Raw genomic sequence first — 5,964 nt, forward strand, 5'->3', positions numbered from 1 at the left:
GAAAGCAGATTCAGGGAAGCCAACGTGACGAAAAGAATTATCCCCGAATACAACAAACTTTACCGCTCTCAGTTACACGATGTAGAACATGAAATATTGATGGGAAACAAAAAGAGGGCGTGGCAGCACAAGACGTGGACATATCCATGGTTACATTAAAGTATACATCATGACCTTAAAAATTCTTCTAATGACGATGTGTTATGTATTGCCGTAATCAAGAAAAAGAGAAGAACGTTTCAAGCCCAAAAACGTTATTTCCCAGTACCCAGTTCCCTTAAAGATACGGTGTGTTTACCTAGCTGAAATATCACCGCACATATGTCCTTCTTCCGCTGCATCCAGTACAGTATCGGGTTGAGGATCGATTTGAGGAATGAGAGATTCCGCTCGATATAGCACTCTAATGAATTTCGAGTCTTCTACTTGAATACGAGTAATGTTTACTGTATCACTGGTGGTTTTGAAGGTAGCGGATAAACCTTCTGTCAAACCGACAGGCACAATATTCATCGCTAAGTAGAGGACATGCTCAGGCTTCATTCTGCGTCTCTCTCGTCTACGAATTTTACTCATAGCTATCATAAACGAAGTGACGTGCTCGATCGTGAATGTACGCAGTTCACCGAGGCGTGTCCGACTCGTTGGCTGAATGGTCAGCGTACTGACCTTTGGTTCAGAGGGACCGAGTTCGATTCCTATCCGGGTCGGGGATTTTAATGTTCATTGGTTAATTCGAATGGCCCGGGACCTGGGTGTTTGTGCTGTCCCCGAAATCCATGCAACTCACACACCACACATCAAACAATCCCCACCACAATGACACGCAGTTACTTATACATGACAGATGCCGCCCACCCTCATCGGAGGGTCTGCCTTACAAGGGCTACAGCAGAGTGTTGCTATGGTTACAATGGTGTCAGGAAATTGATGACACCAATTAGTGTGAAAATAATGATATGAAATTAAGGTACAGTTAGAGAAACTGTTAAGTTAATACGGTGCCTCAAATTAAGATTGGTTATCGGGAAGTGGTAAATTAGTTCAGGTATATAACATTAATAAAATACCTGGATTAAATAAGCTCTGGCCAGCCGGACACCAGTGGGATCCGAACCCACAACCTCCCGATTTCGCGTCGGTTGCTCTACCAATTGAGCTATGGTGGCCTAGGCCATCTTTGCTCTGTACTTAACATCTCTTCAACACGTACTACATCTACGTAACACGACCTAATACGATGAAAGTCTGTTTCGATTACAATGCGGTCGTGAAAATTCAATATTCATTGCTTTTAATCCTATTTAAAAATATATATCATGAATTTAATTTACTCGAAAAATGAGTATTTGACAATTAGAAGTAAATAGAGTTAGTAGTAATTACAGATATTAATTCTCATCTAGTGCTGCAAGAATTACATTCATTTAATACTTTCATTATTCATCATCATCATCATCTGTTTACACTCCAGGGTCGGTTTTTCCCTCGGACTCAGCGAGGGATCCCACCTCTACCGCCTCAAGGACAGTGTCCTGGAGCTTCAGACTCTTGGTCGGGGGATACAACTGGGGAGAATGACCAGTACCTCGCCCCGGCGGCCTCACTTGCTATGCTGAACAGGGGCCTTGTGGAGGGATGGGATGATTGGAAGGGATAGGCAAGGAAGACGGAAGGAAGCGGCCGTGGCCTTATGTTAGGTACCATCCCGGCATTCGCCTGGAGGAGAAGTGGGAAACCACGGAAAACCACTTCCAGGATGGCTGAGGTGGGAATCGAACCCATCTCTACTCAGTTGATCTCCGGAGGCTGAGTGGACCCCGTTCCAGCCATCATACCACTTTTCAAATTTCGTGGCAGAGCCGGGAATCGAACCCGGGCCTCCGGGGGGTGGCAGCTAATCACGCTAACCACTACACCACAGAGGCGGACACTTTCATTATTAATATTTTTATTTTCCCGTTTTTTTTCAAATGGTAAAGTTAATATATATGTCATTTTTCTTTACGTTGCAACGGGCGTTTGCCTGGTTTGAAAATGGGCAACCATAAAAGGCCATGTTCAGGGCTGCCAATAGTGGGGTTCGACCCAACTATCTCTCGATAGAAAGCTGACATCTACGTAAACCAAACCGCACAGCCATTAGCTCGGTTAATATTTTTTTCAAATATGCATTATGTAGGTAAATTAGTTTCTTCTCTTGTATATTTATATTCTTAAACATCAGCATTATTTTGTAGTTTTCATTGTTTTAAGTTTCAGTCAGTTTAACAGTATTCACAAGTAATAATATGGATGTGGTTAAGTTTAAGAGAGTGCCAGCGGCACCTCCCCATTAATAGCATACAGTTTCCCATAAATGGCAGACACCGCACACCCTCGTCGGAAGGCCTGCTTTATAAGGGCTACACCGGGCTTGCAATTGCCGAACGAAATTTTTCTATTAGTGGGAGATAGATGTGTGAGTAGCAGAGAATCTTCAGTTTCCTTGGTACTGAACCTCACCTTGTTTCATAGCATCTTCAATGACCTGCATATAAAACAATCAGAGCAAATGTTAAACATAGACTTCCTTTTACTTAATGTTATAGAGGAAAAGAAAATAGGTTCCAAGTACTTTCCTTAATGCTACTTATTTCCCTCCTTTAATTCTTATTAGCGGTGTACAGCGTGATCCAAGAACGCGAATAGGGCATATCATTGTTAGAGGGTTGGTTATATTGATGAATAATTTCAAAAATATAATTCGATACGACGTGCCGTTGTCATTTTAATAGCTGCTGAAGTAAGCCAATCAGATCGCTTCGCGGGCGAATTCAAATGTGCTTTGTGAGGCGATGCTTTTAAAGGACCACGTGGTTTAAGACTGGCTTGAGGGCACCAATGGATTGAAAAACTTAGCAAGTGGAAGGATTTGAACATGGACCTAGTGACACTATTTCGTCATGGCAAGTGCGCTACAGTGAAACTTGCGGTACGTTTATATTTGTTGCTGATTTCTCAGCATGACCCTCAAGGCGGTCTTAAGTCGCGTATGGATTTAGCAAAACCGCCTCGCAATGACTACTTTAATTCGCCCGCGAAGGGCCTTGATTGCTCACTAACTTTTTATAACAATTATATTTTATTGATAACTTAACACTATCGTATCCAAGTCACTGTATTATTTGAAAATCTTGACAGTGGTAGGACTAGATATTGTTCTGAGTTTGATTTTAGCTGAATATTTTCATCCGTTATCCATAAGGAAGCTACGGTGGTTGTGGTGTTGGGGAGAGCTCGTTATGTATCTACACTCAGCCTTACAGACATTTGCCGGCAAGGAAATATTTAATATGATATATTCTCGGAAGGCGAGGATAAACTGTGCACAGCCAGTAACCGAAGAGATGTTACTTGGTATTTTACTACTGCAGAATATGTACATCTCACTTCAAACAAGAGGATTTAAAAAAAAACTACCATCCTCTGACGGCCATCTTTTGCGGTTGACTGTGCATTTTAAACGAAGAAAATGCAAGTGAGAAACGTACAAAGACGATTTTATTGTATGTACTGAAAACCGAACCCCCCGGCGCAATACCCCGTTAAGGGCCTTGGCCTAGCGGGCTACCACCGCCCATCCTGAAGATTTGCAGATTACGTGGTGAGGTGTAGTCATCACGACGAATCGTATCGGTCGTTATTCTTGGCTTTGTAGTCTGGGATCGCTCTGTCACCCTCAGATAGCTCCTCAATTCTAATCACGTAGGCTGAGTACACTTCAACCCAGCCCTCAGATTCAGGTAAAACTGCCCGGCCTGGGAGGGAATCGAATCAGGGCCTCCGGGTAAGTTATTGTTTATACTAGCAGTTTAATTTTCGTATGATCAGATCGAACAACCGCGGCTCGATTTACGACGGCCCGGTTAATTACCTTCATGGAGTGGACGAATATGTCTTCCTTGCATCGAGCAAATGGCTGCGTTATGCATCGCATAACAATCAGCTTGCATTCGGGAGATAATGGGTTCGAACCCAACTGTACAGTGTAGCGCAGTGCAGGGCATATATTCTTGTTTTATTGGAATGTTTTTAACTTACCTCCCGTAAACTAAACACTTCACTTTTCGAGCTTAAATTAAGTATACTTCTCATCATCGGGAATGGCTATGGCGGACCCTCTCTTATTAGACATTGAACAGTGCAGGGCAGTGTACTTTTAAGACACGTTTCACACCCACTACCACTACTTTGTTGGTAAAAAAGATGTTGTTTCTGTTAAAATATAATAATTGTCATTTTGTCCTAAATCTAAGTGAGGGAATTTATATTTATTTGGGTGGAGTTATTAGTAACAATCATATACAGATGATATTCCTCGGTTTCCCATTTTCACGCCAGGAAAACGCTGGGGCTATACCTTAGTTAAGGCCATGGTCGCTTCCATTCCGCTCTTATCTCATCGTCGCTATTATGCCTGTATGTGTCGGTAAAGCAAATTAAAAAGAAAAAATTTCCTTCAGAACTGTTTCTTATGAGACTTTTTTTTTTTTGCTAGTTGCTTTACGTCGCACCGACACAGATAAGTCTTACGGCGACGATGGGACAGAGAAGGGCTGGGAGTAGGAAGGAAGCGGAAGTGGCATTAATTAAGGTACAGCCTTGCGTGCCTGGTGTGAAATTGTGAAAATGAGAAACCACGGAAAACCATTTTCAGGGCTGCCGACAATGGGGTTCGAACCTACTATCTCCCGAATACTGGATACTGGCCGCACATAAACGACTGCAGCTTTCGAGCTCGGTATGAGACTTATTGACTGGGTAGTCCCGTTCTTTGCATGAAGCAACAAGTAACAATTTCTTTTTTTAAATCCGTTATGAGTTACAATAGTTTATGCAGATAACAAATAAGCTACTACTTAATGTAACAGTTTTATTACCCAAGCATTTGGCTCCAAACCTCAAAATTGATTCTTAACAAAATTGGTGTTGTAACTTCATAATCTTGTAGAAGTTCGCTCCTAAAAGTTTCCTAATCGATTATATCAAGAAGGGGGCGGAAGTATTTGTGCCCGCATCACGCGCTGCACGCACCTTGTGGTTAATTGAATATCCCGCCGCCAGGACGCGCTGGTTGTCCTTGTCGTCGAGACGAATAGCGGCTATAAACACGGAGCCCTAATGAAATTTCCTGCTTCAAGGAGACGTTCTATTAGTGTTCAAGGTCTAATTTGGGAGGGTCCGCCATAGCCATTACCGGTGATGAGAAGAATACTCAATTTAAGCTCGAAAAGTGAAGTGTTTAGTTTACGGGGGGAAAGTTAAAGACATTTGAAGAAAACAAGAATATATGAGATGAGCAGAGAAACCACGTATATTCCACCTCGGATTGCATTTTAAAATTTTGTTCTTTAAATTTGCTTTATGTTGCACGAACACAAATAGGTCTTAGTGACGATGGTAAAGGAAAGGGGTAGGATAGGGAAGGAGGCGGCCGTAGCCTTAATTAAGGTACAGCCAAAACCACCTATTATTATTATTATTATTATTATTATTATTATTATTATTATTATTATTATTATTATTATTATTATTATTATTGTTATTACTTTGATGAATAAGGATATAAACCGGTTCCAGCTCAGCCCGGAGACTATAAGCCATGGAGCTATTCGATAGGATTAGCCTCCGTGATTCACCCTCTCCCTTTCTACTATCATGGATCACGTCATTTCATCTCATTAATTCCTCTGTTAAGGTTGACGATAGGAAGGGAATCTGATGGTAAAGAAATCTCGCTACAAGGAATAATCTATCTTTACACTCGACCCCGTAGGGAACCTGGACGGGGGTTGCATATATACAAATGTGCCCAGGTCCTTGACTGAATGGTAATCGTAGAGGCCTTCGTTGCAGAACAGCTCTGAGCTCTATTTTCGACAAGGCCGGAGAATTTGACTGGGTATGATTAGTTCCTCTATA

The 5,964-nt window shown here is 42.0% G+C and overlaps 1 non-coding gene across 1 annotated transcript; it reads right to left on the bottom strand.

The window, feature by feature from the left end:
* Positions 1-1,092: 1,092 nt before the first annotated feature.
* TRNAS-CGA (transfer RNA serine (anticodon CGA)) lies at positions 1,093-1,169 on the bottom strand. Its single transcript has one exon. It is a non-coding gene; the product is annotated as a tRNA-Ser (tRNA).
* Between the last annotated feature and the right edge of the window lie 4,795 nt (positions 1,170-5,964).

This window comes from Anabrus simplex, chromosome 3 (assembly GCF_040414725.1).
Source record: "Anabrus simplex isolate iqAnaSimp1 chromosome 3, ASM4041472v1, whole genome shotgun sequence".
Lineage (NCBI taxonomy): Eukaryota > Metazoa > Arthropoda > Insecta > Orthoptera > Tettigoniidae > Anabrus > Anabrus simplex.